Raw genomic sequence first — 21,231 nt, forward strand, 5'->3', positions numbered from 1 at the left:
GCTGGGAAGCACTCAGTGCCTGCCTCTCCCAGGGATGGGGTTACAAAGTTTGTTAAAGATGGAATTAGTATGCCTGGCAGTTTTTCTCTGTTTTTTAGTTTGTGTTGATCCTGCCTTCTTAATTTGTGTTAATCGCGCTTTCTTATGTTAATAAAGAAGGGGAAGATGTGGGAGTGTGGCCATGGGGGTCGACAAGCCCCATGGTTGGTGATAACATCGGGCTCTTAAGGATGAGACCATCAGGAATTTAAAGAGTTGAGAGGGAACAAAGAAGGGTGATTCAGGTGACACCTTCTTGTCTGGGGTGGCTAGTTCTCCAGCCATTAATGCATGGAAGTGGCTGGGTGTTTGCTGTTGCCGGGCAAAGTTGTTGACCAATGACTAGTTAGTGGAAAGGTACTGCTGTGAGGCGGAAGTTATAGGAAGGGAGCCTTTCCTGAATAAGGGATAGAATGAAGTTGTGCCCTCACTCTGAGAGATGAAGTTATGCCCTCAGTAAGAGAGAGTTCAAGTTATGTCATCAATAAAGAGGTAGCAGTTACAGATCCTGAAAGAACCCCGTTGTCCGTCCGGTCTTTACGCCACAAATCGCCCCCCAACAGGGACATGAAAACGAACAGGGACGAGAAGAAAACAAACAGGGACATGAAGAACAGGAACAGGGACAGGCTAACAGAACAGGGACAAAAACAAAAAAGGAATGAATAGGGACAGGCAAACGGAAGAGGAAAAAGAAAAAAAAAGGAATGAATAGGTACAGGCTAACAGAACAGGGACGAACAAAAAGAGCTTATGGGAGGGTCACGCTGGCTTACGCAGGACCCACAAACAAGGACTCCAGGAGTTGGAGGGGCAGCCAGAGCCCCCGGCTGGGCAGCACTCAGTGCCTGCCTCTCCCAGGGATGGTTTTACAAAGATTGTTAAAGATAGACTTAGTATGCCTGGCAGTTTTTCTCTGTGTTTTAGTTTGTGTTGATCCTGCCTTCTTAATTTGTGTTAATTGCGCTTTCTTATGTTAATAAAGAAGGAGGAGATGTGGGAGTGTGGCCATGGGGGTCGACAAGCCCCATGGTTGGTGATCACATCCGACTCTTAAAGATGAGGCCATGAGGAAAGTAAAGCCTTGAGAGGGAACAAAGAAGGGTGATTCAGGAGACACCTTAAACAGGGACATGAAGAACAGGAACAGGGATAGTCTAACAGAACAGGGACAAATACAAAAAAGGAATGAATAGGGACAGGCTATCAGAACAGGGACAAACAAAAAACAGCATATGGGAGGGTCTCGCTGGCATAGGCAGGACCCACAAACAAGGACTCCAGGAGTTGGAGAGGCAGCTAGAGCCCCCCGGCTGGGCAGCACTCAGTGCCTGCCACTCCCAGGGATGGGGTTGCAAAGTTTGTTAAAGATAGTCTTAGTATGCCTGGCAGTTTTTCTCTGTGTTTTAGTTTGTGTTGATCCTGCCTTCTTAATTTGTGTTAATTGTGCTTTCTTATGTTAATAAAGAAAGAGGAGATGTGGGAGTGTGGCCATGGGGGTCGACAAGCCCCATGGTTGGTGATAACATCAGACTCTTAATGATGAGACCATCAGGAAAGTAAAGCCTTGAGAGGGAACAAAGAAGGGTGATTCAGGAGACACCTTAAGCAGGGACATGAAGAACAGGAACAGGGACAGGCTAACAGAGCAGGGAGAAACAAAAAACAGCATATGTTAGGGTCCCACTGGCATATGCTGGACCCACAAACAAGGACTCCAGGAGTTGGAGGGGCAGCCAGAGCCCCCCGGCTGGGCAGTACTCAGTGCCTGCCTCTCCCAGGGACGGTTTTACAAAGGTTGTAAAGATGGAATTAGTATGCCTGGCTGTTTTTCTCTGTGTTTTAGTTTGTGTTAATAGTGCTTTCTTAATTTGTGTTACTCTTGCTTTCTTAATTTCTGTTAATCGCGCCTTCTTAATTTGTGTTAAACCTGCTTTCTTAATTTGTGTTAATCGAGCTCTTTTAGGTTAATAAAGAAGGGGGAGATGTGGGAGCATGGCCATGGGGGTCGACAAGTTCCATGGTTGGTGATAACAACCGACTCTTAAAGATGAGACCATCAGGAAAGTAAAGCCTTGAGAGGGAACAAAGAAGGGTGATTCAGGAGACACCTTAAACAGGGACATGAAGAACAGGAACAGGGATAGTCTAACAGAACAGGGACAAAAACAAAAAAGGAATGAATAGGGACAGGCTATCAGACCAGGGACAAACAAAAAACAGCATATGGGAGGGTCTCGCTGGCATAGGCAGGACCCACAAACAAGGACTCCAGGAGTTGGAGGGGCAGCCAGAGCCCCCCGGCTGGGCAGCACTCAGTGCCTGCCTCTCCCAGGGATGGGGTTACAAAGTTTGTTAAAGATGGAATTAGTATGCCTGGCAGTTTTTCTCTGTATTTTAGTTAGTGTTAATAGTGCTTTCTTAATTTGTGTTACTCATCCTTTCTTAATTTCTGTTAATCACGCCTTCTTAATTTGTGTTAAACCTTCTTTCTTAATTTGTGTTAATCGAGCTCTTTTATGTTAATAAAGAAGGGGGAGATGTGGGAGCATGGCCATGGGGGTCGACAAGTCCCATGGTTGGTGATAACATCCAACTCTTAAAGATGAGGCCATCAGGAAAGTAAAGAGTTGAGAGGGAACAAAGAAGGGTGATTCAGGAGACACCTTAAACAGGGACATGAAGAACAGGAACAGGGACAGGCTAACAGAGCAGGGAGAAACAAAGAACAGCATATGGGAGGGTCCCACTGGCATAGGCAGGACCCACAAAGAAGGACTCCAGGAGTTGGAGGGGCAGCCAGAGCCCCCCGGCTGGGCAGCACTCAGTGCCTGCCTCTCCCAGGGATGGGGTTACAAAGTTTGTTAAAGATGGAATTAGTATGCCTGGCAGTTTTTCTCTGTTTTTTAGTTTGTGTTGATCCTGCCTTCTTAATTTGTGTTAATTGCGCTTTCTTATGTTAATAAAGAAGGGGAAGATGTGGGAGTGTGGCCATGGGGGTCGACAAGCCCCATGGTTGGTGATCACATCCGACTCTTAAAGATGAGGCCATGAGGAAAGTAAAGCCTTGAGAGGGAACAAAGAAGGGTGATTCAGGAGACACCTTAACCAGGGACATGAAGAACAGGAACAGGGATAGTCTAACAGAACAGGGAGGAAAACAAAAAAGGAATGAATAGGGACAGGCTATCAGAACAGGGACAAACAAAAAACAGCGTATGGGAGGGTCTCGCTGGCATAGGCAGGACCTACAAACAAGGACTCCAGGAGTTGGAGGGGCAGCCAGAGCCCCCCAGCTGGGCAGCACTCAGTGCCTGCCTCTCCCAGGGATGGGGTTATAAAGTTTGTTAAAGATAGACTTAGTATGCCTGGCAGTTTTTCTCTGTATTTTAGTTTGTGCTAATAGTGCTTTCTTAATTTGTGTTTCTCTTGCTTTCTTAATTTCTGTTAATCGCGCCTTCTTAATTTGTGTTAAACCTGCTTTCTTAATTTGTGTTAATCGAGCTCTTTTATGTTAATAAAGGAGGGGGAGATGTGGGAGCCTGGCCATGGGGTTAGACAAGCCCCATGGTTGGTGACAAGTTCTGACTAATAAAGTAGAGACCATCAGGAAAGTAAAGCCTTGAGAGGGAACAAAGAAGGGTGATTCAGGAGACACCTTAAAGAGGGACATGAAGAACAGGAACAGGGATAGTCTAACAGAACAGGGACAAAAACAAAAAAGGAATGAATAGGGGCAGGCTAACAGAGCAGGGAGAAACAAAAAACAACATATGGGAGGGTCCCACTGGCGTATGCTGGACCCACAAACAAGGACTCCAGGAGTTGGAGGGGCAGCCAGAGCCCCCCGGCTGGGCAGCACTCAGTGCCTGCCTCTCCCAGGGATGGTTTTACAAAGATTGTTAAAGATAGACTTAGTATGCCTGGCAGTTTTTCTCTGTTTTAGTTTGTGTTGATCCTGCCTTTTTAATTTGTGTTAATCGCGCTTTCTTATGTTAATAAAGAAGGGGGAGATGTGGGAGTGTGGCCATGGGGGTCGACAAGCCCCATGGTTGGTGATCACATCGGACTCTTAAAGATGAGACCATCAGGAAAGTAAAGCCTTGAGAGGGAACAAAGAAGGGTGATTCAGGAGACACCTTAAACAGGGACATGAAGAACAGGAACAGGGGCAGGCTAACAGCACAGGGACAAAAAGAAAAAAGGAATGAATAGGGACAGGCAAATGGAACGGGGACAAAAACAGAAAAGGAATGAATAGGTACAGGCTAACAGAACAGGGACGAAAAAAAGAGCTTATGGGAGGGTCACGCTGGCTTACGCAGGACCCACAAACAAGGACTCCAGGAGTTGGAGGGGCAGCCAGAGCCCCCCGTCTGGGCAGCACTCAGTGCCTGCCACTCCCAGGGATGGGGTTGCAAAGTTTGTTAAAGATAGTCTTAGTATGCCTGGCAGCTTTTCTCTGTGTTTTAGTTTGTGTTGATCCTGCCTTCTTAATTTGTGTTATTCGAGCTCTTTTATGTTAATAAAGAAGGGGGAGATGTGGGAGCATGGCCATGGGGGTCGGCAAGTCCCATGGTTGGTGATAACATCCAACTCTTAAAGATGAGGCCATCAGGAAAGTAAAGAGTTGAGAGGGAACAAAGAAGGGTGATTCAGGAGACACCTTAAACAGGGACATGAAGAACAGGAACAGGGATAGTCTAACAGAACAGGGAGGAAAACAAAAAAGGAATTAATAGGGACAGGCTATCAGAACAGGGACAAACAAAAAACAGCGTATGGGAGGGTCTCGCTGGCATAGGCAGGACCCCCAAACAAGGACTCCAGGAGTTGGAGGGGCAGCCAGAGCCCCCCAGCTGGGCAGCACTCAGTGCCTGCCTCTCCCAGGGATGGGGTTACAAAGTTTGTAAAAGATGGAATTAGTATGCCTGGCAGTTTTTCTCTGTGTTTTAGTTTGTGTTAATAGTGCTTTCTTAATTTGTGTTACTCTTGCTTTCTTAATTTCTGTTAATCGCGCCTTCTTAATTTGTGTTAAACCTGCTTTCTTAATTTGTGTTAATCGCGCTTTCTTAAGTTAATAAAGAAGGGGGAGATGTGGGAGTGTGGCCATGGGGGTCGACAAGCCCCATGGTTGGTGATAACATCAGACTCTTAATGATGAGACCATCAGGAAAGTAAAGCCTTGAGAGGGAACAAAGAAGGGTGATTCAGGAGACACCTTAAACAGGGACATGAAGAACAGGAACAGGGATAGTCTAACAGAACAGGGACAAAAACAAAAAAGTAATGAATAGGGACAGGCTATCAGAACAGGGACAAACAAAAAACAGCGTATGGGAGGGTCTCGCTGGCATTGGCAGGACCCCCAAACAAGGACTCCAGGAGTTGGAGGGGCAGCCAGAGCCCCCCAGCTGGGCAGCACTCAGTGCCTGCCTCTCCCAGGGACGGGGTTACAAAGTTTGTTAAAGATGGAATTAGTATGCCTGGCAGTTTTTCTCTGTGTTTTAGTTTGTGTTGATCCTGCCTTCTTAATTTGTGTTAATCGCGCTTTCTTATGTTAATAAAGAAGGGGAAGATGTGGGAGTGTGGCCATGGGGGTCGACAAGCCCCATGGTTGGTGATAACATCGGACTCTTAAGGATGAGACCATCAGGAATTTAAAGAGTTGAGAGGGAACAAAGAAGGGTGATTCAAGTGACACCTTGTTGTCTGGGGTGGCTTGTTCTCCAGCCATTAAAGCATGGAAGTTGCTGGGTGTTTGCTGTTGCCGGGTAACGTTGTTGACCAATGACTAGTTAGTGGAAAGGTACTGCTGTGAGGCGGAAGTTATAGGAAGGGAGCCTTTCCTGAATAAGGGATAGAATGAAGTTGTGCCCTCACTCTGAGAGATGAAGTTATGCCTTCAGTAAGAGAGAGTTCACGTTATGCCATCAATAAAGAGGTAGCAGTTACAGATCCTGAAAGAACCCCGTTGTCAGTGCGGTCTTTACGCCACAAATCGCCCCCCAAAAGGGACATGAAAACGAACAGGGACAAGAAGAAAACAAACAGGGACATGAAGAACAGGAACAGGGACAGGCTAACAGCACAGGGATAAAAACAAAAAAGGAATGAATAGGGACAGGCTAACAGAACAGGGACGAACAAAAAGAGCTTATGGGAGGGTCACGCTGGCTTACGCAGGACCCACAAACAAGGACTCCAGGAGTTGGAGGGGCAGCCAGAGCCCCCCGGCTGGGCAGCACTCAGTGCCTGCCACTCCCAGGGATGGGGTTGCAAAGTTTGTTAAAGATAGTCTTAGTATGCCTGGCAGCTTTTCTCTGTGTTTTAGTTTGTGTTGATCCTGCCTTCTTAATTTGTGTTATTCGAGCTCTTTTATGTTAATAAAGAAGGGGGAGATGTGGGAGCATGGCCATGGGGGTCGACAAGTCCCATGGTTGGTGATAACATCCAACTCTTAAAGATGAGGCCATCAGGAAAGTAAAGAGTTGAGAGGGAACAAAGAAGGGTGATTCAGGAGACACCTTAAACAGGGACATGAAGAACAGGAACAGGGACAGGCTAACAGAGCAGGGAGAAACAAAAAACAGCATATGGGAGGGTCCCACTGGCATAGGCAGGACCCACAAACAAGGACTCCAGGAGTTGGAGGGGCAGCCAGAGCCCCCCGGCTGGGCAGCACTCAGTGCCTGCCTCTCCCAGGGATGGTTTTACAAAGGTTGTTAAAGATAGACTTAGTATGCCTGGCAGTTTTTCTCTGTGTTTTAGTTTGTGTTGATCCTGCCTTCTTAATTTGTGTTAATTGCGCTTTCTTATGTTAATAAAGAAGAAGGAGATGTGGGAGTGTGGCCATGGGGGTCGACAAGCCCCATGGTTGGTGATAACATCGGACTCTTAAGGATGAGACCATCAGGAATTTAAAGAGTTGAGAGGGAACAAAGAAGGGTGATTCAGGTGACACCTTCTTGTCTGGGGTGGCTAGTTCTCCAGCCATTAATGCATGGAAGTGGCTGTGTGTTTGCTGTTGCCGGGCAAAGTTGTTGACCAATGACTAGTTAGTGGAAAGGTACTGCTGTGAGGCGGAAGTTATAGGAAGGGAGCCTTTCCTGAATAAGGGATAGAATGAAGTTGTGCCCTCACTCTGAGAGATGAAGTTATGCCCTCAGTAAGAGAGAGTTCAAGTTATGTCATCAATAAAGAGGTAGCAGTTACAGATCCTGAAAGAAACCGGAGTCCGTGCGGTCTTTACGCCACAAATCGCCCCCCAACAGGGACAAGAAAACGAACAGGGACGAGAAGAAAACAAACAGGGACATGAAGAACAGGAACAGGGACAGGCTAACAGAGCAGGGAGAAACAAAAAAGAGCATATGGGAGGGTCCCACTGGCATAGGCAGGACCCACAAACAAGGACTCCAGGAGTTGGAGGGGCAGCCAGAGCCCCCCGGCTGGGCAGTACTCAGTGCCTGCCTCTCCCAGGGATGGTTTTGCAAAGGTTGTTAAAGATAGAATTAGTATGCCTGGCAGTTTTTCTCTGTGTTTTTGTTTGCGTTGATCCTGCCTTCTAAATTTGTGTTAATTGTGCTTTCTTATGTTAATAAAGAAGGGGAAGATGTGGGAGTGTGGCCATGGGGGTCGACAAGCCCCATGGTTGGTGATAACCTCAGACTCTTAATGATGAGACCATCAGGAAAGTAAAGCCTTGAGAGGGAACAAAGAAGGGTGATTCAGGAGACACCTTAAACAGGGACATGAAGAACAGGAACAGGGATAGTCTAACAGAACAGGGACAAAAACAAAAAAGGAATGAATAGGGACACGCTATCAGACCAGGGACAAACAAAAAACAGCATATGGGAGGGTCTCGCTGGCATAGGCAGGACCCCCAAACAAGGACTCCAGGAGTTGGAGGGGCAGCCAGAGCCCCCCGGCTGGGCAGCACTCAGTGCCTGCCTCTCCCAGGGATGGGGTTACAAAGTTTGTTAAAGATGGAATTAGTATGCCTGGCAGTTTTTCTCTGTTTTTTAGTTTGTGTTGATCCTGCCTTCTTAATTTGTGTTAATCGCGCTTTCTTAAGTTAATAAAGAAGGGGAAGATGTGGGAGTGTGGCCATGGGGGTCGACAAGTCCCATGGTTGGTGATAACATCCAACTCTTAAAGATGAGGCCATCAGGAAAGTAAAGAGTTGAGAGGGAACAAAGAAGGGTGATTCAGGAGACACCTTAAACAGGGACATGAAGAACAGGAACAGGGACAGGCTAACAGAGCAGGGAGAAACAAAGAACAGCATATGGGAGGGTCCCACTGGCATAGGCAGGACCCACAAACAAGGACTCCAGGAGTTGGAGGGGCAGCCAGAGCCCCCCGGCTGGGCAGCACTCAGTGCCTGCCTCTCCCAGGGATGGGGTTACAAAGTTTGTTAAAGATGGAATTAGTATGCCTGGCAGTTTTTCTCTGTTTTTTAGTTTGTGTTGATCCTGCCTTCTTAATTTGTGTTAATTGCGCTTTCTTATGTTAATAAAGAAGGGGAAGATGTGGGAGTGTGGCCATGGGGGTCGACAAGCCCCATGGTTGGTGATCACATCCGACTCTTAAAGATGAGGCCATGAGGAAAGTAAAGCCTTGAGAGGGAACAAAGAAGGGTGATTCAGGAGACACCTTAACCAGGGACATGAAGAACAGGAACAGGGACAGGCTAACAGAGCAGGGAGAAACAAAAAAGAGCATATGGGAGGGTCCCACTGGCATATGCTGGACCCACAAACAAGGACTCCAGGAGTTGGAGGGGCAGCCAGAGCCCCCCGGCTGGGCAGTACTCAGTGCCTGCCTCTCCCAGGGATGGTTTTGCAAAGGTTGTTAAAGATAGAATTAGTATGCCTGGCAGTTTTTCTCTGTGTTTTTGTTTGCGTTGATCCTGCCTTCTAAATTTGTGTTAATTGTGCTTTCTTATGTTAATAAAGAAGGGGAAGATGTGGGAGTGTGGCCATGGGGGTCGACAAGCCCCATGGTTGGTGATAACATCAGACTCTTAAGGATGAGACCATCAGGAATGTAAAGCCTTGAGAGGGAACAAAGAAGGGTGATTCAGGAGACACCTTAACCAGGGACATGAAGAACAGGAACAGGGATAGTCTAACAGAACAGGGAGGAAAACAAAAAAGGAATGAATAGGGACAGGCTATCAGAACAGGGACAAACAAAAAACAGCGTATGGGAGGGTCTCGCTGGCATAGGCAGGACCCACAAACAAGGACTCCAGGAGTTGGAGGGGCAGCCAGAGCCCCCCAGCTGGGAAGCACTCAGTGCCTGCCTCTCCCAGGGATGGGGTTACAAAGTTTGTTAAAGATGGAATTAGTATGCCTGGCAGTTTTTCTCTGTTTTTTAGTTTGTGTTGATCCTGCCTTCTTAATTTGTGTTAATCGCGCTTTCTTATGTTAATAAAGAAGGGGAAGATGTGGGAGTGTGGCCATGGGGGTCGACAAGTCCCATGGTTGGTGATAACATCCAACTCTTAAAGATGAGGCCATCAGGAAAGTAAAGAGTTGAGAGGGAACAAAGAAGGGTGATTCAGGAGACACCTTAAACAGGGACATGAAGAACAGGAACAGGGACAGGCTAACAGAGCAGGGAGAAACAAAGAACAGCATATGGGAGGGTCCCACTGGCATAGGCAGGACCCACAAACAAGGACTCCAGGAGTTGGAGGGGCAGCCACAGCCCCCCGGCTGGGCAGCACTCAGTGCCTGCCTCTCCCAGGGATCGGGTTGCAAAGTTTGTTAAAGATGGAATTAGTATGCCTGGCAGTTTTTCTCTGTTTTTTAGTTTGTGTTGATCCTGCCTTCTTAATTTGTGTTAATTGCGCTTTCTTATGTTAATAAAGAAGGGGAAGATGTGGGAGTGTGGCCATGGGGGTCGACAAGCCCCATGGTTGGTGATCACATCCGACTCTTAAAGATGAGGCCATGAAGAAAGTAAAGCCTTGAGAGGTAACAAAGAAGGGTGATTCAGGAGACACCTTAAACAGGGACATGAAGAACAGGAACAGGGACAGGCTAACAGAGCAGGGACAAATAGAAAAAACGAATGAATAGGGACAGGCTATCAGAACAGGGACAAACAAAAAACAGCATATGGGAGGGTCTCGCTGGCATAGGCAGGACCCACAAACAAGGACTCCAGGAGTTGGAGGGGCAGCCAGAGCCCCCCGGCTGGGCAGTACTCAGTGCCTGCCTCTCCCAGGGATGGTTTTACAAAGATTGTTAAAGATAGACTTAGTATGCCTGGCAGTTTTTCTCTGTGTTTTAGTTTGTGTTGATCCTGCCTTCTTAATTTGTGTTAATTGCGCTTTCTTATGTTAATAAAGAAGGAGGAGATGTGGGAGTGTGGCCATGGGGGTCGACAAGCCCCATGGTTGGTGATCACATCCGACTCTTAAAGATGAGGCCATGAGGAAAGTAAAGCCTTGAGAGGGAACAAAGAAGGGTGATTCAGGAGACACCTTAAACAGGGACATGAAGAACAGGAACAGGGATAGTCTAACAGAACAGGGACAAAAAAAAAAAGGAATGAATAGGGACAGGCTATCAGAACAGGGACAAACAAAAAACAGCGTATGGGAGGGTCTCGCTGGCATAGGCATGACCCACAAACAAGGACTCCAGGAGTTGGAGGGGCAGCCAGAGCCGCCCAGCTGGGCAGCACTCAGTGCCTGCCTCTCCCAGGGACGGGGTTACAAAGTTTGTTAAAGATGGAATTAGTATGCCTGGCAGTTTTTCTCTGTGTTTTAGTTTGAGTTAATAGTGCTTTCTTAATTTCTTTTAATCGCGTCTTCTTAATTTGTGTTAAACCTGCTTTCTTAATTTGTGTTAATCGAGCTCTTTTAGGTTACTAAAGAAGGGGGAGATGTGGGAGCGTGGCCATGGGGGTCGACAAGTCCCATGGTTGGTGATAACATCCGACTCTTAAAGATGAGGCCATGAGGAAAGTAAAGCCTTGAGAGGGAACAAAGAAGGGTGATTCAGGAGACACCTTAAACAGGGACATGAAGAACAGGAACAGGGACAGGCTAACAGAGCAGGGAGAAACAAAAAACAGCATATGGGAGGGTCCCACTGGCATATGCTGGACCCACAAACAAGGACTCCAGGACTTGGAGGGGCAGCCAGAGCCCCCCGGCTGGGCAGTACTCAGTGCCTGCCTCTCCCAGGGATGGGGTTACAAAGTTTGTTAAAGATAGAATTAGTATGCCTGGCAGTTTTTCTCTGTGTTTCTGTTTGTGTTGATCCTGCCTTCTAAATTTGTGTTAATCGCGCTTTCTTATGTTAATAAAGAAGGGGAAGATGTGGGAGTGTGGCCATGGGGGTCGACAAGCCCCATGGTTGGTGATAACATCGGACTCTTAAAGTAGAGACCATCAGGAAAGGAAAGCCTTGAGAGGGAACAAAGAAGGGTGATTCAGGAGACACCTTAAACAGGGACATGAAGAACAGGAACAGGGATAGTCTAACAGAACAGGGACGAAAACAAAAAAGGAATGAATAGGGACAGGAAAACGGAACAGGGACAAACAAAAAGCAGCGTATGGGAGGGTCTCGCTGGCATAGGCAGGACCCACAAACAAGGACTCCAGGAGTTGGAGGGGCAGCCAGAGCCCCCCAGCTGGGAAGCACTCAGTGCCTGCCTCTCCCAGGGATGGGGTTACAAAGTTTGTTAAAGATGGAATTATTATGCCTGGCAGTTTTTCTCTGTTTTTTAGTTTGTGTTGATCCTGCCTTCTTAATTTGTGTTAATCGCGCTTTCTTATGTTAATAAAGAAGGGGAAGATGTGGGAGTGTGGCCATGGGGGTCGACAAGCCCCATGGTTGGTGATAACATCGGACTCTTAAGGATGAGACCATCAGGAATTTAAAGAGTTGAGAGGGAACAAAGAAGGGTGATTCAGGTGACACCTTCTTGTCTGGGGTGGCTAGTTCTCCAGCCATTAATGCATGGAAGTGGCTGGGTGTTTGCTGTTGCCGGGCAAAGTTGTTGACCAATGACTAGTTAGTGGAAAGGTACTGCTGTGAGGCGGAAGTTATAGGAAGGGAGCCTTTCCTGAATAAGGGATAGAATGAAGTTGTGCCCTCACTCTGAGAGATGAAGTTATGCCCTCAGTAAGAGAGAGTTCAAGTTATGTCATCAATAAAGAGGTAGCAGTTACAGATCCTGAAAGAACCCCGTTGTCCGTGCGGTCTTTACGCCACAAATCGCCCCCCAACAGGGACAAGAAAACGAACAGGGACGAGAAGAAAACAAACAGGGACATGAAGAACAGGAACAGGGACAGGCTAACAGAACAGGGACAAAAACAAAAAAGGAATGAATAGGGACAGGCAAACGGAACAGGAAAAAGAAAAAAAAAGGAATGAATAGGTACAGGCTAACAGAACAGGGACAAACAAAAAGAGCTTATGGGAGGGTCACGCTGGCTTACGCAGGACCCCCAAACAAGGACTCCAGGAGTTGGAGGGGCAGCCAGAGCCCCCCAGCTGGGCAGCACTCAGTGCCTGCCTCTCCCAGGGATGGGGTTGCAAAGTTTGTTAAAGATAGTCTTAGTATGCCTGGCAGTTTTTCTCTGTGTTTTAGTTTGTGTTGATCCTGCCTTCTTAATTTGTGTTAATTGCGCTTTCTTATGTTAATAAAGAAGGAGGAGATGTGGGAGTGTGGCCATGGGGTCGACAAGCCCCATGGTTGGTGATCACATCCGACTCTTAAGGATGAGGCCATGAGGAAAGTAAAGCCTTGAGAGGGAACAAAGAAGGGTGATTCAGGAGACACCTTAAACAGGGACATGAAGAACAGGAACAGGGACAGGCTAACAGAGCAGGGAGAAACAAAAAACAGCATATGGGAGGGTCCCACTGGCATAGGCAGGACCCACAAACAAGGACTCCAGGAGTTGGAGGGGCAGCCAGAGCCCCCCGGCTGGGCAGTACTCAGTGCCTGCCTCTCCCAGGGATGGGGTTACAAAGTTTGTTAAAGATGGAATTAGTATGCCTGGCACTTTTTCTCTGTATTTTAATTTGTGTTAAGAGTGCTTTCTTAATTTGTGTTTCTCTTGCTTTCTTAATTTCTGTTAATCGCGCCTTCATAATTTGTGTTAAACCTGCTTTCTTAATTTGTGTTAATCGAGCTCTTCTATGTTAATAAAGAAGGGAGAGATGTGGGAGCGTGGCCATGGGGGTCGACAAGTTCCATGGTTGGTGATAACATCCGACTCTTAAAGATGAGGCCATCAGGAAAGTAAAGAGTTGAGAGGGAACAAAGAAGGGTGATTCAGGAGACACCTTAACCAGGGACATGAAAAACAGGAACAGGGACAGGCTAACAGAGCAGGGAGAAACAAAAAAGAGCATATGGGAGGGTCCCACTGGCATATGCTGGACCCACAAACAAGGACTCCAGGAGTTGGAGGGGCAGCCAGAGCCCCCCGGCTGGGCAGTACTCAGTGCCTGCCTCTCCCAGGGATGGTTTTACAAAGGTTGTTAAAGATAGACTTAGTATGCCTGGCAGTTTTTCTCTGTGTTTCTGTTTGTGTTGATCCTGCCTTCTAAATTTGTGTTAATCGCGCTTTCTTATGTTAATAAAGAAGGGGAAGATGTGGGAGTGTGGCCATGGGGGTCGACAAGCCCCATGGTTGGTGATCACATCGGACTCTTAAGGATGAGACCATCAGGAAAGGAAAGCTTTGAGAGGGAACAAAGAAGGGTGATTCAGGAGACACCATAAACAGGGACATGAAGAACAGGAACAGGGATAGTCTAACAGAACAGGGAGGAAAACAAAAAAGGAATGAATAGGGACAGGCTATCAGAACAGGGACAAACAAAAAACAGCGTATGGGAGGGTCTCGCTGGCATAGGCAGGACCCACAAACAAGGACTCCAGGAGTTGGAGGGGCAGCCAGAGCCCCCCAGCTGGGAAGCACTCAGTGCCTGCCTCTCCCAGGGATGGGGTTGCAAAGTTTGTTAAAGATAGTCTTAGTATGCCTGGCAGTTTTTCTCTGTGTTTTAGTTTGTGTTGATCCTGCCTTCTTAATTTGTGTTAATTGCGCTTTCTTATGTTAATAAAGAAGGAGGAGATGTGGGAGTGTGGCCATGGGGTCGACAAGCCCCATGGTTGGTGATCACATCCGACTCTTAAGGATGAGGCCATGAGGAAAGTAAAGCCTTGAGAGGGAACAAAGAAGGGTGATTCAGGAGACACCTTAACCAGGGACATGAAGAACAGGAACAGGGACAGGCTAACAGAGCAGGGAGAAACAAAAAACAGCATATGGGAGGGTCCCACTGGCATAGGCAGGACCCACAAACAAGGACTCCAGGAGTTGGAGGGGCAGCCAGAGCCCCCCGGCTGGGAAGCACTCAGTGCCTGCCTCTCCCAGGGATGGGGTTACAAAGTTTGTTAAAGATGGAATTAGTATGCCTGGCACTTTTTCTCTGTATTTTAATTTGTGTTAAGAGTGCTTTCTTAATTTGTGTTTCTCTTGCTTTCTTAATTTCTGTTAATCGCGCCTTCATAATTTGTGTTAAACCTGCTTTCTTAATTTGTGTTAATCGAGCTCTTCTATGTTAATAAAGAAGGGAGAGATGTGGGAGCGTGGCCATGGGGGTTGACAAGTTCCATGGTTGGTGATAACATCCGACTCTTAAAGATGAGGCCATCAGGAAAGTAAAGAGTTGAGAGGGAACAAAGAAGGGTGATTCAGGAGACACCTTAAGCAGGGACATGAAAAACAGGAACAGGGACAGGCTAACAGAGCAGGGAGAAACAAAAAAGAGCATATGGGAGGGTCCCACTGGCATATGCTGGACCCACAAACAAGGACTCCAGGAGTTGGAGGGGCAGCCAGAGCCCCCCGGCTGGGCAGTACTCAGTGCCTGCCTCTCCCAGGGATGGTTTTACAAAGGTTGTTAAAGATAGACTTAGTATGCCTGGCAGTTTTTCTCTGTGTTTCTGTTTGTGTTGATCCTGCCTTCTAAATTTGTGTTAATCGCGCTTTCTTATGTTAATAAAGAAGGGGAAGATGTGGGAGTGTGGCCATGGGGGTCGACAAGCCCCATGGTTGGTGATCACATCGGACTCTTAAGGATGAGACCATCAGGAAAGGAAAGCCTTGAGAGGGAACAAAGAAGGGTGATTCAGGAGACACCATAAACAGGGACACGAAGAACAGGAACAGGGATAGTCTAACAGAACAGGGAGGAAAACAAAAAAGGAATGAATAGGGACAGGCTATCAGAACAGGGACAAACAAAAAACAGCGTATGGGAGGGTCTCGCTGGCATAGGCAGGACCCAAAAACAAGGACTCCAGGAGTTGGAGGGGCAGCCAGAGCCCCCCAGCTGGGAAGCACTCAGTGCCTGCCTCTCCCAGGGATGGGGTTACAAAGTTTGTTAAAGATGGAATTAGTATGCCTGGCAGTTTTTCTCTGTTTTTTAGTTTGTGTTGATCCTGCCTTCTTAATTTGTGTTAATCGCGCTTTCTTATGTTAATAAAGAAGGGGAAGATGTGGGAGTGTGGCCATGGGGGTCGACAAGCCCCATGGTTGGTGATAACATCGGACTCTTAAGGATGAGACCATCAGGAATTTAAAGAGTTGAGAGGGAACAAAGAAGGGTGATTCAGGTGACACCTTCTTGTCTGGGGTGGCTAGTTCTCCAGCCATTAATGCATGGAAGTGGCTGGGTGTTTGCTGTTGCCGGGCAAAGTTGTTGACCAATGACTAGTTAGTGGAAAGGTACTGCTCTGAGGCGGAAGTTATAGGATGGGAGCCTTTCCTGAATAAGGGATAGAATGAAGTTGTGCCCTCACTCTGAGAGATGAAGTTATGCCCTCAGTAAGAGAGAGTTCAAGTTATGTCATCAATAAAGAGGTAGCATTTACAGATCCTGAAAGAACCCCGTTGTCCGTGCGGTCTTTACGCCACAAATCACCCCCCAACAGGGACATGAAAACGAACAGGGACGAGAAGAAAACAAACAGGGACATGAAGAACAGGAACAGGGACAGGCTAACAGAACAGGGACAAAAACAAAAAAGGAATGAATAGGGACAGGCAAACGGAACAGGAAAAAGAAAAAAAAAGGAATGAATAGGTACAGGCTAACAGAACAGGGACGAACAAAAAGAGCTTATGGGAGGGTCACGCTGGCTTACGCAGGACCCACAAACAAGGACTCCAGGAGTTGGAGGGGCAGCCAGAGCCCCCCGGCTGGGCAGCACTCAGTGCCTGCCTCTCCCAGGGATGGGGTTGCAAAGTTTGTTAAAGATAGTCTTAGTATGCCTGGCAGTTTTTCTCTGTGTTTTAGTTTGTGTTGATCCTGCTTTCTTAATTTGTGTTAATTGTGCTTTCTTATGTTAATAAAGAAGGGGAAGATGTGGGAGTGTGGCCATGGGGGTCGACAAGCCCCATGGTTGGTGATAACATCCGACTCTTAAGGATGAGACCATCAGGAAAGGAAAGCCTTGAGAGGGAACAAAGAAGGGTGATTCAGGAGACACCTTAAACAGGGACATGAAGAACAGGAACAGGGATAGTCTAACAGAACAGGGACAAATACAAAAAAGGAATGAATAGGGACAGGCTATCAGAACAGGGACAAACAAAAAGCAGCCTATGGGAGGGTCTCGCTGGCATAGGCAGGACCCACAAACAAGGACTCCAGGAGTTGGAGGGGCAGCCAGAGCCCCCCGGCTGGGCAGCACTCAGTGCCTGCCTCTCCCAGGGATGGGGTTACAAAGTTGGTTAAAGATGGAATTAGTATGCCTGGCAGTTTTTCTCTGTATTTTAGTTTGTGTTAATAGTGCTTTCTTAATTTGTGTTACTCCTCCTTTCTTAATTTCTGTTAATCGCGCCTTCATAATTTGTGTTAAACCTGCTTTCTTAATTTGTGTTAATCGAGCTCTTTTATGTTAATAAAGAAGGGGGAGATGTGGGAGCATGGCCATGGGGGTCCACAAGTCCCATGGTTGGTGATAACATCCAACTCTTAAAGATGAGGCCATCAGGAAAGTAAAGAGTTGAGAGGGAACAAAGAAGGGTGATTCAGGAGACACCTTAAACAGGGACATGAAGAACAGGAACATGGACAGGCTAACAGAGCAGGGAGAAACAAAAAACAGCATATGGGAGGGTCCCACTGGCATAGGCAGGACCCACAAACAAGGACTCCAGGAGTTGGAGGGGCAGCCAGAGCCCCCCGGCTGGGCAGCTCTCAGTGCCTGCCTCTCCCAGGGATGGTTTTACAAAGGTTGTTAAAGATAGACTTAGTATGCCTGGCAGTTTTTCTCTGTGTTTTAGTTTTTGTTGATCCTGCCTTCTTAATTTGTGTTAATCGCGCTTTCTTATGTTAATAAAGAAGAAGGAGATGTGGGAGTGTGGCCATGGGGGTCGACAAGCCCCATGGTTGGTGATAACATAGGACTCTTAAGGATGAGACCATCAGGAATTTAAAGAGTTGAGAGGGAACAAAGAAGGGTGATTCAGGTGACACCTTCTTGTCTGGGGTGGCTAGTTCTCCAGCCATTAATGCATGGAAGTGGCTGGGTGTTTGCTGTTGCCGGGCAAAGTTGTTGACCAATGACTAGTTAGTGGAAAGGTACTGCTGTGAGGCGGAAGTTATAGGAAGGGAGCCTTTCCTGAATAAGGGATAGAATGAAGTTGTGCTTTCACTCTGAGAGATGAAGTTATGCCCTCAGTAAGAGAGAGTTCAAGTTATGTCATCAATAAAGAGGTAGCAGTTACAGATCCTGAAAGAACCCCGTTGTCCGTGCGGTCTTTACGCCACAAATCGCCCCCCAACAGGGACAAGAAAACGAACAGGGACGAGAAGAAAACAAACAGGGACATGAAGAACAGGAACAGGGACAGGCTAACAGAACAGGGACAAAAACAAAAAAGGAATGAATAGGGACAGGCAAAGGGAACAGGAAAAAAAAAAAAAAGGAATGAATAGGTACAGGCTAATAGAACAGGGACGAACAAAAAGAGCTTATGGGAGGGTCACGCTGGCTTACGCAGGACCCCCAAACAAGGACTCCAGGAGTTGGAGGGGCAGCCAGAGCCCCCCGGCTGGGCAGCACTCAGTGCCTGCCTCTCCCAGGGATGGGGTTGCAAAGTTTGTTAAAGATAGTCTTAGTATGCCTGGCAGTTTTTCTCTGTGTTTTAGTTTGTGTTGATCCTGCCTTCTTAATTTGTGTTAATCGTGCTTTTTTATGTTAATAAAGAAGGGGAAGATGTGGGAGTGTGGCCATGGGGGTCGACAAGCCCCATGGTTGGTGATAACATCGGACTCTTAAAGATGAGGCCATCAGGAAAGTAAAGCCTTGAGAGGGAACAAAGAAGGGTGATTCAGGAGACACCTTAACCAGGGACATGAAGAACAGGAACAGGGATAGTCTAACAGAACAGGGAGGAAAACAAAAAAGGAATGAATAGGGACAGGCTATCAGAACAGGGACAAACAAAAAACAGCGTATGGGAGGGTCTCGCTGGCATAGGCAGGACCCCCAAACAAGGACTCCAGGAGTTGGAGGGGCAGCCAGAGCCCCCCGGCTGGGCAGCACTCAGTGCCTGCCTCGCCCAGGGATGGGGTTACAAAGTTTGTTAAAGATGGAATTAGTATGCCTGGCAGTTTTTCTCTGTATTTTAGTTTGTGTTAATAGTGCTTTCTTAATTTGTGTTACTCTTGCTTTCTTAATTTCTGTTAATCGCGCCTTCATAATTTGTGTTAAACCTGCTTTCTTAATTTGTGTTAATCGAGCTCTTTTATGTTAATAAAGAAGGGGGAGATGTGGGAGCGTGGCCATGGGGGTCGACAAGTCCCATGGTTGGTGATAACATCCAACTCTTAAGGATGAGACCATCAGGAATTTAAAGAGTTGAGAGGGAACAAAGAAGGGTGATTCAGGTGACACCTTCTTGTCTGGGGTGGCTAGTTCTCCAGCCATTAATGCATGGAAGTGGCTGGGTGTTTGCTGTTGCCGGGCAAAGTTTTTGACCAATGACTAGTTAGTGGAAAGGTACTGCTGTGAGGCGGAAGTTATAGGAAGGGAGCCTTTCCTGAATAAGGGATAGAATGAAGTTGTGCCCTCACTCTGAGAGATGAAGTTATGCCCTCAGTAAGAGAGAGTTCAAGTTATGTCATCAATAAAGAGGTAGCAGTTACAGATCCTGAAAGAACCCCGTTGTCCGTGCGGTCTTTACGCCACAAATCGCCCCCCAACAGGGACAAGAAAACGAACAGGGACGAGAAGAAAACAAACAGGGACATGAAGAACAGGAACAGGGACAGGCTAACAGAACAGGGACAAAAACAAAAAAGGAATGAATAGGGACAGGCAAACGGAACAGGAAAAAGAAAAAAAAAGGAATGAATAGGTACACGCTAACACAACAGGGACGAACAAAAAGAGCTTATGGGAGGGTCACGCTGGCTTACGCAGGACCCACAAACAAGGACTCCAGGAGTTGGAGGGGCAGCCAGAGCCCCCCGGCTGGGCAGCACTCAGTGCCTGCCTCTCCCAGGGATGGGGTTGCAAAGTTTGTTAAAGATAGTCTTAGTATGCCTGGCAGTTTTTCTCTGTGTTTTAGTTTGTGTTGATCCTGCCTTCTTAATTTGTGTTAATTGCGCTTTCTTATGTTAATAAAGAAGGAGGAGATGTGGGAGTGTGGCCATGGGGGTCCACAAGCCCCATGGTTGGTGATCACATCCGACTCTTAAAGATGAGGCCATGAGGAAAGTAAAGCCTTGAGAGGGAACAAAGAAGGGTGATTCAGGAGACACCTTAAACAGGGACATGAAGAACAGGAACAGGGACAGGCTAACAGAGCAGGGAGAAACAAAAAACAGCATATGGGAGGGTCCCACTGGCATATGCTGGACCCACAAACAAGGACTCCAGGAGTTGGAGGGGCAGCCAGAGCCCCCCAGCTGGGAAGCACTCAGTGCCTGCCTCTCCCAGGGATGGGGTTACAAAGTTTGTTAAAGATGGAATTAGTATGCCTGGCACTTTTTCTCTGTATTTTAATTTGTGTTGAGTGCTTTCTTAATTTGTGTTTCTCTTGCTTTCTTAATTTCTGTTAATCGCGCCTTCTTAATTTGTGTTAAACCTGCTTTCTTAATTTGTGTTAATCGAGCTCTTTTATGTTAATAAAGAAGGGGGAGATGTGGGAGCATGGCCATGGGGGTCCACAAGCCCCATGGTTGGTGATAACATCCAACTCTTAAAGATGAGACCATTGTTAGCGTAGCAACCACATAACCACCAAGTGATTATATGAAGGTGCTTTATTCAGCGCTGGAAGCCGGGGCAGGTGCCCAAATCTGGCTTCCAGTCCCGTTACTTCCCAGCCATTATTTATACATACAATATTGCGTCAGGTATACATATTCATTACAGGTTGCAACATCAGCCTCGCTTTTCATTCTAATTAGCTCCCCTCCCCTTTGCACATGCGTGGCGCACTCTGGTGGTCGTCCAGGTGGTCGTCCAGATGAAGTAAGGAGTCTTCCTCTCCGCTGAACTCTTTCACCTTTCTCACTCGACGCATGCTCCCTCCGCTCCTTGGTTCTGCTTCAACTCATTTCATCATCTCCAGGCCCTTATCCAAGGTCAGGTTGTACCTATTCCCTCCCAGGGTTCCCCTTCAACGATTCCTTTAAATGTTCAGTGTACTCCCTAGGTTTCCAGTATACATAGATTACTTGATAATGTAAGTACATTTAATAATATTTAATTATACCGTATGATCCATCACCTGAGAAACATTAATAGAACATCCATTCGATTCTCCCCAACACTAACATTTCCCCCCTTTGAAAATACTTCACTCATACCAAGAGCAAGTATTTTCATTACTATTAGGTTGAATCAGGTTAGTAGAGGTTAGTGAGTATAACTTGATATAGAGATTAGTAAGTATAATCTTAACGCATCTTCGTTAGTCTACTATCTTATTGATTCCTCTATGCCTGCTTGTTAACGCTAGTACAATAGGATGGGGGTGGAGTAAGTGGGATAGGGTGTTCTGGGTGATTCCCAGTAACCTACTAACCTCCTTAACCACATTGGCAATGAAATGTGGTCCCCTGTCTGAAGAAATACCCAATGGTACACCAAATCTAGGGATTATTTCCTGTAGTAACC

The sequence above is a fragment of the Anser brachyrhynchus genome (assembly GCF_964034855.1).
Source record: "Anser brachyrhynchus genome assembly, chromosome: W".
Lineage (NCBI taxonomy): Eukaryota > Metazoa > Chordata > Aves > Anseriformes > Anatidae > Anser > Anser brachyrhynchus.